Raw genomic sequence first — 14,057 nt, forward strand, 5'->3', positions numbered from 1 at the left:
TGAGAAAGTCTGAGGCCATGGGCTCACAAGACACTTCCTGGACCAGACCCCCTGCTATGACCATGTCCAGTTCTGCTGTCTCTGCTACAGTTTCCTTTGCTTGTAAGGATCCAATATTATATATAAAGATGGCAAGGATAACACAGTGAGCTAAAAGGATGATTTTGCTTTCTTTCTAAACAAATTTTTAAAATTATATCCTCAGTCCTAAGGTCTGTGTTGACAATGTCACGTTGTCCAAAAATTTCATTTCTTGACATCAGAAATTTTATGACTTTGTATAAAAGATGTACATTTTCCTGAACTGTACATGTTATTTTTCTGTTTACAGAGAATTTATATTTCTAGTCACATAAATGTATCTGTCTGATTATGTAATAACACAGTATTATAAGTTTTGCGATAACATGGTACATAAATTGAAAGTTTAACGATTATGATAAAATAGTATGCCTTTGTTCATTCATAACTCTCTTTTACAGTGTAAAAAAATCATGATTTTATTTTTAACTCACCTAATGCCAATAGCATTAATGAACAGTCTTCTAAATATCATTTAAAACAACTTTTTTATTTAATATCAAAATTTGAGAAGGACTTGTTAAGACATTCAATATATTTTTGCTTTTTGTTTTTGGTTTTGTTATTTTTGTTTTGTTTTATTTTGTTTGCATTTCCAGGAATTGAACCCAGGATGTTGTTCATGCTGGACAGAAAGTTGACCATTGAGCAATACCCCAACTCACACCAGGCTTTATTAAGGGGTCCTGGTGTGTGTGTGTGTGTGTGTTAGGCACACAGGTGCACAGACCCCTCTCCATTTGGCTTGAATTTTACAGTCTGTGGGAACCCAGATGAATGTTCTCAACAATAAACTTGGCCATCTTCATGCTTGCTGTGACCTGCTGTCTAAGAGTGTAAGGGTCCCCTTGGCAAGTGATAAAAACAGCACTAGTGAGTGTGAATGGAACATGTTGCAAAATCTCAGAGAAAAGGATGAGAGGGACTAGGGGAAAAGAACAGGTACTGAACAAATATTGCTAAATAAATGAAGGAGTTTCAAACTGGTACCACTTATGAAGCTAAATTCTCTTGATTATTTCTTCACCCTTCATTTAAAATCTACGAAGTGTTTTTATACTCATTTCATGAATGATAAAACTATCTTTTGAAAGCAAAGTAAGACCTCAGTATCACACATTAAGCAAGGGGAAGAATCAGGAATCAACACAAATTACTAACTCCTAAGCTCATAAGCGGTCTACTTTATCATAATATACCAGTTCCCAATAAAAGCAAGTGGTGGAAGCCAATCATACTCTGAGAATTTGGTGTCTGATGCTTTCACATATTCTGTAACTTTATAGTCTTATAAAATGCAAAATTGCCCATATCTCTGTAGTGAACATTTTATTGCTGCAAAGCAATGTTTGTATTGCAAGCCTGTTCGCTTTCAAGTTCTCTACCTCTGAAGAGAATTTGTTTCAAGTCAAGCTAACTCAAGATATCCAGCAAGGCTTTGGATGATACTCCTGTCTCCAGGTAAGCATGCCACAATCAGGTGCTACAAAATCTCTTGTCTTCCTCTTCAAAGCTTTCTCCTAGATTCAAAGGACAGTCAAAATCCCACTCTAAGAGCACACTGGTGTTGAACACAGCCACCGTGACATCATCTGCCTCACAGAATTGGGGAGAAAGGTGACTGAAGCCATGAGGCGATGTCTGTCTCATAGCAACCTCTCTAATTACACATGACAGATGAACCATGTGGTGGTATCAGGATTACAGTAATATTACCAGGGCATTAGTAGTTCTGCTGCCCAAGTATCTAAAATCTGAAGAAGGCTGCTGTCTAACCAGGTTGTGTTGTAGAAAAACAAAAAAAATTTTTAAAGGCTTACTCCAAGATTTATTCCTCTCTCCCAGGACATTTTCGATGTAGGTGTATGGAGCAGAAATGGGATATCAGTTAAGGACTCAGGCTCAGACAGTTTATCTGTGAGTATTTGCTTGGTGGCAGCTTCTGGGAGCAGGTTCATGCAGAACTATGTGTCAGCTTCTGAGACTTTGATCAGGACAGGAGACACATCATATCTACTCACAGTTCATTGGCCACCGTAGTACACAGCTTACCCTCAAAATGGGTTGTGTTAGTCAACTTTTTATCATTGTGACCAAAATACACAAGAACAATGTAGAGGAGAAAAAATGTATTTGGGGCTCCCGGTTTTACAAGTTCAGTGGATGGTAAGTCAACTGCAGGTCAGGTAGAACATCAGGACGGACGGGCATGGTGGAGGAAAGCTGGTCATCTCCTGGCAGCCAGGAAGCACAGGGAGGGGAGGGGGGAGCCAGGGATAAAATGAAATTCATTCAAAGTCTTAATCCATTAATCAAATTCTGACCCCCATAATCTAATCATTTCACTTCTAAACATTTCAGCATTGCCTAATTTTTAAATTATCTAAATTTAGCTTTTAGGAGGATTTTTCATATCTAAACCACAATGTGGATTGAGAAGGAAACCCTACCTTGTACCTAGAAGGAAGAGAACCATTTTATGTCTGAACACTCTGATCATGAGATAGTTGGCATTGTCTGTAGCCTTTGCATTGGTCTCATATTAAAAACATTTTTTCTTTTACTTACAGAACCATTAGCAGTTTATAACCTTGCAAACTACATAAATTTGTTACAACACCCTTGAAACAATTAACAAGATACTTGTCCCCTCTGCCATATGGACACAAAAAGAAAAATCATGTATGTGCACCAGAGCAAGTGATAGCAGTTTGCATGCTGCTGTGGGTTTTAATGACATATTATCATGGCAAATTTTGAACCTTCAATGTTTCCTCTTACATTTGCATGTAAATATACACCTTAGAATATTATAATGAAAAAGAAATAAGATGTACCCTTTATAAATTTCAATGAAGAAAATAATAACACAGAGAAAGATCAGAACCCCAAAATAAATACCAGAAAGTTGAGAGAACTCAAGACAATGAGCATCCAGCAGCACAAGAGGAATGATCAAACTCCCAGTGTTGTTGGAAAGCTTGTTGATGAGGGTGTGGAGACCAGAATAAGCTACCAGAATGAATTTAGAACAAATGTTGTTGAGATAAAGGCAATAAAGGAGAAGCATATGAAGGAATCCTCACCTCCCTCCTTCTGTTTACCAAAAGGCAGGACATGGATTTGTAGATACATAAGGTACAATGTGTCTCCCCACTTTTCTACCAAAGTTTAACCACTTAAGCTAACGAAGACTTTTTAATGGTCCTGGAGATGGCTCCAGTGGACTCTACGCTAACACTCTTCACTAATAGGACTTTGCCATTTATTTGCTTTCCCTCAATGCCATCCTGGACACTCATGTTCTTTCTTTTGGTGTCTCACTTCACTAAACAGTTACTGTTCTTTATGGAATATGCTGGGTTATCTGAGATTCAAATCCATCTCTATTCATTCTCTGAGTACACACACACACACACACACACACACACACACACACATTATATAGGTAGAGTATATAGTTCTGTAAACTTATGCTTGCTTTTCTCTTGTTGATCTGTCTTTTACTACAGGTGTCAATTCCAACCAATAACTTAGGAAAACTAGGGAAATACATTTTCTCCCCCTACGAATCCATGGTTTTACAAGTTCAGTGGATTGTCAGTCAACTCCAGGTCAGGGAGAACATCACTGCAGAAGGGCCCAGGGGAAGACACTTCTCAGCTCCTGACCCCCTGGAAGCAGAGAGAAGGGAGGAGCCAGGGGTAAAATGAAATCCCCAAGGGCGCACCTCCAGGGACCTACCCCCTCCAGCCACTCCCTACCCTAAATAGTGCCATGGATGTAAATCCTCTGAGGCTATCTCCAGGCCCATAGGAATCTAAGTGTTAGGTTGCTTAACTTTTGTTCTCCCTGGTAGAAAGTGAGAGGCAGTATCCCTTTTGTATGGGAAAGTGAGAAAATGGAGTTAAAAATTAAAACATATCTGATTACAAACATAGAGCAATAATGTTGTACGAAAACATTTGGTATAAAGAATTCTTTCACATGACTATTTAATAAATGTATACAATGGCTAGATGCCACTCTGATCACACTGAACTTTGCCAGAAAGTTTTGCTTAACATCACAGAAATATGGAAATGTAGTATATGGTATAAGAAGACAAGTTTTAGGTGAAAGTCTGAATTTCTAAAAATACACTGCACAAAACAGACCTCATGGTACCTCTCACTATGATGTATATGGCATTTCATTTTAAGTAGAATATCTTGTACTTTTGTATGAATCATCTGATGATGTTGCTTCCAGAGATAATTAGGCCTTTTGTGGCTTAATATTCTTTTAACATGAGAGATATACATTTAACATGGCTCTATTTTCCATCTTAGTCATGCCCAACAGACGGTGTGAAGATGGTGGACGTGGCACTTTCCATGTGTATGAAAAGGGCCTGGAGTTGTTCCCTATCTCTTGTGCCAACCAAACTCACCAGTATGCCACTACCACACAGGCCATCAGGGATCTATGCCTAATTAAATATGTCTGGTCTCCTGGTATCCTCATTATTATTATTTTAAGAGGATATTGGCATGAACAGATGTTGTCAGTAAACCTGGCTTAAGCAATTAGGGCTTGGCTTCCAATTAAAGTTAGTACCACGAAATATCTTTCTTGTCCTCAACTAAGGCTATGATAATAATGAAATAAAACTTACTCATAAAGTTGAGGCTAAATATCCCACGTAGAAATGTGTTTCTACATACAGAATTAGTTATTTCATTTTAGTAAGATAATTGCTATCCTATTTGTTTTGTTTAGCAAGGAAAATTATTTTTCATGAAATACCAAGTACTTACTTAGTGGAGAACCATGCTGTGTGTGTGTGTGTGTGTGTGTGTGTGTATGTGTATGCACACTGGTGTGTTTGTTTAAATAGAGAAACATTTCCGACTTGTTCACACTAAACACCCAGTCTATTAAAATACTTAATGCATAGAAGATGTTCTATACACAAGATTTAAGTAAGTAGATAAAGTAACTTTTGATACAATAATGATCATGGCATTTCTCTTAAAATGTTCTAAATGCTGTCATAGTATAGTAAAAGACTTGGGTGTTATAAACATTCTGATTTATCCTTGAGAAGAAACTTATAACTACAGAGAGCACCATTTCATAGATTTATAAATTTAAGGACTTTATGTTAAATTATTTATATTTACTATATAAATTACTTATCAAGAGACTCATTGAATTAGTGCTTGTTTGGGATATTAATGTGATGATTATATTTAACAGGTGGGATTTAGAGTGAGAGAACTTAAACAGCCCAGGAACAATATAAAATAAGAAATAAAGAAGCTTCAATGATTTGAAATTATTGTGTGTTTCTGTATAAGCTGAGATTGTTTATTTAATGGTAAGGCAAGGAACTTTAAATAAAAAATAAAAAGCTTTAAAGAAAAAAAGAAAAAAACTAAAATATTTACCATGGGCTTTCACAGGTTTTCAACTAACTACTGTAAAAAGCTGAAGATTAGCATTTCAAAATGAGAACATTACCTCATTGAGTGAAAGGCTGAGAGAAATCAGATCAAATGGAAGGTTCCTGAGTAGAATACCAAAATAAAAATCCAGATTTGAAGTAACATCACCCATGAATAAAAAGAAAATGAGAATATGGTGTTGTACACCCAACTCCAGGAAGAATTCTCTCAATGAGCAAAAGAAACATCAAATCATTTGAATACTTTAATGCTATTTTCTGTATTTTTTGATGAAACAGTTAAAATGCTATCAATGAATTTGGATGAGAAGTTATGCCTTACAAAAGAGATATATGAATCAAATTTTCATGTTTTTTGTAAGTTATTTTCCTAGAACTTTATGTGATATCTGGTGCATGAATCATTTTTACTTTGTCACTTTATTCCTGAATTCTTTAGAGCAGGATCAAATTTGACATTAACACCAGCCCTGAATGGGAGAGTCAGCGTGGTGCAGGCACATGGACCACTACTCAGAATGAGGAGCCCCTGGGCTCCCCGAGTCAGGAACAGCATGGGCGATGCTCGCTGCTTCTCTTTCCATAGCTACACTTTTGATCTCATGTAGACAAAAGGAAATTAGATATTTACCTCTCTGTATTTTAAAATTTAATTGCCCTTCCCCTTCACCAACTTCTTCTACAATGTGCTTATTAATTGTTATCAGACTTTAAATTAGGATATTATGAGTAGCTGAATAAATGGCTTTTATGAATGTCCTGAATTAATTCTCAAAACATTAATTATCATTAGCTTTTTATATCTAATGAAATTGATTTCCAAGATGATACAGGATACAGCAAAGATTATACAGGTTTAAAATATAGGTTTGTCTAACTCTTAAACTTGCTTTTGACTCTTATGTTAGACTCTTTAATACAGAATAGTTTCTTAAAAGAGACTGAGCTTCTCTTTTTGTACTGCCAAATATGTTGGTGAAACTTGACTTGGTTCTGGATTCAGGGCTCACATACCCTTCAATAGGCTTGCTATTTTTTCCTGTACAATAAAGTTACTTATCTCATTAGAGATCCTGCAGTTACTATAAATTAATTGATTTAAGGTATTGTTGATATAATAGAATGATAGCTTGCCATAGCTTACTTAATAATAGGTTAACATTTTCTAAGCATTAAGGAAGAGTGGAGAACTCTTCTAGATAATTTATATGTACAAACTCAGAAAAATTCTCCCTTAACACTCATAAGCAGATAAGGCTACTTCTGTGCAGACCACGTGACCTGCACAATTGCATGAAACCTGTCTCAGAAGGACCCTGTGCCTGGTTAATGATCCACTGCCAACATCTTTGTATTATAGATAATGTTATCTTTGAACATGTGCTTTTAAGTGAAATTTGATGGGACAATTGTGGGAGGCCATCCTCGTACATGACTTGAGCTACCTCCCTGGCTGGGTGAGAGGCGCTTAGACACAGCTGTGTCAGAGCTTTCCCCACCCTTCTCCAGGTCCCAGGGCTTGTCCGTGCAAAGGTGTGTCTGGCCACTGCCCCGAAGACCCAGTCGTCCCCCCTGACCTTGGGATGCTCGCCTTAAACTTCATTGGATGGGATTTTCCCGGGATGTTTTTGTTCCCCAATAAAAGTCCACTCCCTAGCGTGTTCTCCCTCTCTCGCTAGCCTCTTCAGGAAGCCTAGATACCTCATTAGGTGGCTGGAGAAGCCGTCCCAGAGCTGGTATTAAAGGTAATTAGAGTCTTGTCTCTTTAATTTAGAACTCTCTAGCATTTACTCATGAATGGAACCTTCTTTAATGAAGCCAGCACTGGTCATGTGGCAGAGACAGTGAGGCAAGCACCAAGCAGAGGTGGTACATGCAATATGTGTGGCCCTGCTCCTGGCCACCTTATTTGCATATAGCATCACAATGTCTCAAGATATACAGAATTGTAGTGAATCACCACTAAAATTGCTGTAGACAGACTCCAAGCAATTACAGCACAAATAAGTCACATCTACTGATGAGCAAGCAGCGGTGCTGCTACCTCTGAAGGGCTGTGCTTTCGCTCAAACAGAAACTTATTTCCAATGCAGGAAGAAGGTCATGGTGCAATCCAAGAGCAGTGATAATCAAGGAATCCTTTCATGTCCTTTCTTTCTCATGTAACTTCCATGTATTCATCTAACTTTATGCAAAAAGGTAAATAAATTAAATAACATAATTTAAATTTTTTCCTTTACTCATGATACTGATGATAACTAGGAAATAAACAGTATTAAAACTCAAGAGAAACTGTTAAAGGGGAAAACTTTATATCACTGGAACTGTACAATTTTTTTTCCTGAATTTTGAACATGGGGCCTTCATTTTTATTTTGTAATGAAACCTATAAAGTTTGTAGCCAGCCCTAAAGGAATATATTATTATTATTATTATTATTATTATTATTATTATTATGTTGCTGATGAGAAGACTAAGACCCAGAGAGATTAAAGACTTTACTCAAAGTCAGTCAGCTAATGAATAAAGCAAGAATTTGAAACCAGTCAGTGACATGGCAAAATCTATATAAATCATTACATCAAACAGCATAGAGTAATTGCACAGGACTTAACATCATAGGATGTGGTGGTAAATCTTTTCTTTTGAATTTAGTCTTCGAAAGTCTCTTTAAGTTACAAAATTTCATCACACACCAAAAAAGCGTTATTAATACAGATCTCACAGATTTGCTAGGATGTACAAATGAATAATGTCTGTGAAATCAATTTAAAAAACAAAGAAGCACTATGAAAATATGAGTTACAAGAGTTGGGGCTACTACTACTATTGACTATTACAACTGTGGTTGTAAGTAGTTAAGAATTGGATGTAATTGCAAAACATACACACACAACTGAGGCATATTGAAAAGCATATGCACAGTGTAAAAAATGAATTATCTAAGTAATTCCATTAGATAATTAATACATGCATTGTTTGCAAAATTAACACACGTAAATACTAAATTTGCATTCTTTCAACCCTTTTATTCTATCTGAAATAAGGAGTTTGATAAAACCATAATTCTACCTTATAACTTAATAGTCAAATCAAAATTCCTTTTAATAAGTGATCAGATTCTTTAATGAAATCAGCTCTTAATTAGGCCCCATATGTTCACTCAGAGTGAAAGTAGTTGTTTAGCTCAAAAATGCCTGTGTCTCCACATTCACAGGGCAGTTAAGAATATAACACCAAAGCAAGTCTGCTCTTTGCCGGTTTGGTACATGATGCCATCTCAATATTTTCTTTATTTTTAAAATAATGCCTTGATATGTCACCTGAAATCTGAAGATTACACTGGAATAATTACTAATTCAAAATTTTCAAACATTTAAGAAAAAAACTGAAGTTTCAAAACCTTGAATATGGAGGGGAAAGAAATTGTGAATGTTTATTCGGTCCAGCTCTCCACATAACTTTGTAAGATAAAAGTTAAAATATGAGGTCTTGATTTATAATTGTGTGAATTAAAATGACTTTAAGAGACTTCAATGATAGTAGCTTGAAGGCCTCTCTTTGAAATGTTACTTGTTTTTTTTTTTTTTCATTTTCAGAGCAAACATGAATCATGCTTTTTAATTCTCTGGTCAGGGAATGTTAATGTTCTCCTACTGAGTAGATGAAGAACATCAGTGTTCTCACTTCAGCTAATCTGGGTCCTGCATGTGAGCACAGGACGGAAATTTCTGCAAGACTATTTCTACTCTGATTCCAAGGGAACCTATTTCCTTGCACCACAGGGAAAATAATAAAACGAACTTTGATCTTGGCTTTTTGGTCCTTTGAGAATCATTAAGGCTGCATAGTCTCCAAATCAGTCAGGTTAATTTGCACTTTCTGAGATAATAGTTAGATGTTGCCAATGTTTCTTGATTTGACGAATAAGATGTTGAGTTAATATTAATTTTGTTTCTTGCTTTTTAAAATGCCTAACTCTAATATTTTTTAATGTCTTCATCTTTTTTTTTTTTTTTTGGTCCTCTCTGACTCTTTTCTCTAAATATGACTTTATGTATCATATTTAAGTTTGGATTGAACAGTTACAAAAAATACAATATATCTGCTATGATTTGTATCTGGAATGTTACCAAAAGTCATGTGTTGAAAGCAGGGTCCCCAATACAGCAAGGTTCAGAAGTGGGACTCTTAGGCAATGATTGGATCATGGGGACGCCAAGCTCCTTGGTGGACCAATCCACTTAATCCAATCCATTGATAGTTGAAAGGATTATTGAGAGATGGATAGAGTCAAAGGAAGTTGGTCATGGAGAGCATGTCCTGCAAGGGTCTGTCTTCTCCCCAGACCCTCCTTTTTCTCTCTCTGCCCCCTTCTCCTTTCTGTCTGCCTTGAGGAATGAGATGAGTGGCTTTCCTTCTGCCATGATGTTTCTGCAATGGAATTGGATGACTATGGACTAACACCACTGAAGCCATGAGCCAAAATATATCCATTCTTTTCTAAGTTGTTCTTAGGTGTTTTGATGGCCTGGATGAGAGACTGACTACACAGTACCGCAAGCATTTTCTGTGCTGGGCACTTTTATGTGTTTGTATCACATGATTCTCACATTACATCCTAAGAGATGAACTCTCTTGGCATGGTAGCATACATGTGTAACTCCAACAGCTCCGGAGGCAGAGGCAACAGATTCCCAATAGATGCCAGCCAGGGCAAATTACTGAGACCCTGACTCAAAATAAAAATTTAAACAAAGGATTGGGGGTGTGGCTCAGTGGCAGAGCACCCCTGAGTGAACTGGAGCTCTCTGTTATCATTTCCCCAGGTTTTGACCTTTTCCTGGGAATATTTGCATCTTTAATCTCTACCCCTGTCTTAGTTGTTCTCCTGCCCTGACTCTGTACCTGTTTGTTGTGCTTTCCTTTTTCTCTGTTACTTCCTCAGAATAATTGGTTTTCTTTTGCTTCTTAAACTCTTTGGATCTCTGTCTGAGCCAGCTTTATAACAAATATGGTAAGGTTTTCCATAATTGAATGTCAGGTGTTTTGTTACCATATTTAAAGCATATAATGCCTTTCCTCCTTTGTTTCTACAAAAACCAAAAAGAAAAATGAACATGATACAATGTCTGACTTGCAAGACTCCATGATATTCTCCCCTCCAGCCTTTTCTGTCTTCTGTTCTGTGCACTTTCTTAAATGCTACATTAAGATTTCATTTTGCATCATCTCTGCATGTAAATATAACAGGAAAGAGAATTAGCATCTGGATTGGTGCAATTACAGACACAAAAATTTAAGGATAAAAACATGATGATTCCCATCTTGCAAAACAAAATAAAAAATAATCAATACTTTCCTTTTAAAGTTCTACTTTGGAAGTGGTTTTCACTTAGAAAGTCTTGCAAATCTAAATATTTAAAGAGCTTTTATTTTCAAAGTCCTTTCTTCTAAAAATAAAGAATGAGTAAAAAAAATTTGAAACTATATCATCATGGTTACATGCCATTTACTCCTCACCTCTTTCTTCTCTCCCTTTATTTTATCTTATTGTCTTAGTATATTTGTGTTTATTTATAAATAAAAGAATAATTACTGGTCACAAAAGAATATGGCTAAAATTGTATTTATTTACCAAAAAAATAGAATAATTACTTAAGGTATGACTGCAGGGAAGTAGAAAATACATGAAATATGCATGTGAAATGCATCTATATATTTTTCAAGGCTTTTGTTCTCTTTTCATTTGCATCTCTCTGTAAAAGATATTGTATTGCAAAAACAAATAGCCATATGAGGCACTCAGCACTGCTGCTGGGCAAGTTAAGTTGATTAAAACCGCAGGGTAGATACTTAAAATACATGCTCTACCAATGAAGTAAACTATATATTTTCATTATGTCTTTTCTAATTCACACTTTATTCAAACTTATATATTTTCATCCACTATATATAATGAATTCTACAGTTGCCAAATGCAGAGTTGAGATGTCTGTGTGTGCATAATATATGGAGCAATTAAAATTGCAAGTGAAATGTGGGCAAAAGTTAACCAGAAATGTTTACATGCCAAAAGCTTCTATACATTTTTAGTTTTCTAGTTTTTTCTTTCTTTCTTTTTTTTTAAGGAGGGGGTAGGAAGCAATCACTCCCAAGTTCAAATATATAGACCCAAGCAAAATTTTAAATTTGCAAAATAACATTTTAAATTGTCATACTGAAAAGGTTTCACCTGGTTTTAGCAACTTCTGAAAATTGATTTAGAGGAAATAACTTGGTCACTTCCTCTAAGTAATGAGCAGTTGTTCAAAATGTAGCCTTGGAATCTGAGCTGGGACCCAAAACATCATAGATGAAATATGTACAGAAATTTAATATTTTATGTATGTAACACTCCAAACTACTACTAGTTAGCATTATTTTTGTTTGTTTTCATGATTAGAGTTACATCTCCATATATAGTTCTTTAAGACAATATTTATAAGGCTTTTAATTACATGCATATTTACCAAAACAATAGGCCCACAGGTCTTCCCCCTGATTTGCCTGTGTCTGGCACTTTCAGGTATTCTTACATCTTGCTTCTCCCCTGTGGTGGAGGACATAGGATTCCAGTGTTGGAATCTCAGCTGTGCACTTATCAGTGGTATGATCTTGGGAAAGGTCTCTGGAAAGATCTCTCTCTCACTCTCTATTTAATATTTCATCTATAAAGTGGAGATAAAAATAGTAACTTCTTGCTAAGGTGTCTGTAAGGATTCAGGGAATGAATATCCACGAGGATGTCGGTGTAGTGCTTGGCACTGACCACAAAATAGCTCTTAGCTTCTTTCTGATTGCACCTGCTCCACACCCTGAATTGCTTCTTTCATCAAGAAAGGTGACAAAGATGAAGTGATATGTATAAAATGTTACACATATGACAACTTAAAATTATCTGCATTGGCCTTGGGCTGTTTTCCTGTTAACTATGAATAAAGAACATCACACTTGAATGATGTAGGTGCTTGTGCATAGCATCTTTAAATTTCTCTATTGCACAGATATGTAAGTGGATTAATAGAAGGAAATAATTATTTTATGCACAAAGTCACTGTGGAAAATATTTTTAGTTCTTTGAAGTGTTTTTTCCCCTCTTGACTGATTATCAAGTAGCTGGCTGATTAGTGATGATTGACGGCTGATGAAGAGGAAGTTCAGCAGGTGCTAATAGTTTGGTAACCATCAGTGGCTCTGAGGAATGAGCAACACAGCTTTGAGACAGGCAGAGCTACAGAAGCTTCTCTCAGGGGTGGTGATTTGGAAGGTGCATGTGGAATTTGTCTTACAAATTGAGAAGAGTGGGATCTGAAGATTATTGCAGATGTAATTGCTAATGATAATGATAGTTCTGCTTCTGAAGATGATGCATGAGAAGGGTCTCTATTTGAAACTTTTAATAGACAAAAGAAAGTCAAGAAAACTTCAACAGCGATAAATCTAACCTCTCTATTCAGATTCTTAAAACAGAAAACATTTAACAGCATACTTTTAAAAACCTGACTCAGAACCTAGGGCTGTAGCTTAGAAGTAGAGTACTCGCTTTGCATGTGCAAGGCCCTGGATTTGATTTCCACCACTTCTCAAAATTAGAAACAAACAAATAAATGAAGGTTGAACTTGGATGGTAAGTAAATCACAATATTAAAATTAAAAATAAATCAGTTATAACTATGTAATTTATTTTTCAATGAGACTGTTTCATGGTTTTATTGAATAAGTGATTATGTTAAAACATTTAAAATTTAATTTTCCATTAAATAAATTAATAATTTTATTGCTTTTATATTACTATATAACACAGGAGAATATATTTGACACTTTTAAATAAATGATGATAACTAGTGATTTTTTTTTATTTCCAACTCTATTATTTGAAAGGAAGCCTATAAAGTAAAATTGTACCACATGCATAAATGTTCTCAGAAAATGTTTTAATGTGCTCACTTGTTTTAGACACCCTGAAAGAAAAAAGTGAGAATACCATAAATGTAGGAGATGAATGGCTCCCCAAATCCAGAGGGCCATCCAACAGCAGAGAAACTTGGATCACTTTTGAGGCTGTGGGAGCGTGCAGGTTAGGAAAGAGCTCTCCCTGCCGATCACCACCCCATGCTGTCTGAGAATACTTTATCCTAAGGGGATATTCCCAGCTGGCTACAAGGCCAAGGCTGAACTGATCATATACATGTGACACACTCCACACAGCACCCACCTCCTCTGAGACCAGGACAGAGTTCAGCCCCTGTCTTGATGCTTTTAGGGAAAGGTAAACAAACAGAACCTAACAGGACAATGTAGAAACCGGGAAAGAGCAGATGACAAAATGATCTCAGATACACAGTCCTGCAGTAAGCTGTAAGACACAGGAGAGAGAAGAGAGAGAAGAAACAAAGACGACATTCTACCCTACAGCTCCAGCCCTGTCTAGATCTTCCTGCTGGTCAGAAGGCACAAGTCCCACAGGCATCTGTCCACCTGCCCA

The sequence above is a fragment of the Marmota flaviventris genome, chromosome 7, assembly GCF_047511675.1.
Source record: "Marmota flaviventris isolate mMarFla1 chromosome 7, mMarFla1.hap1, whole genome shotgun sequence".
NCBI lineage: Eukaryota > Metazoa > Chordata > Mammalia > Rodentia > Sciuridae > Marmota > Marmota flaviventris.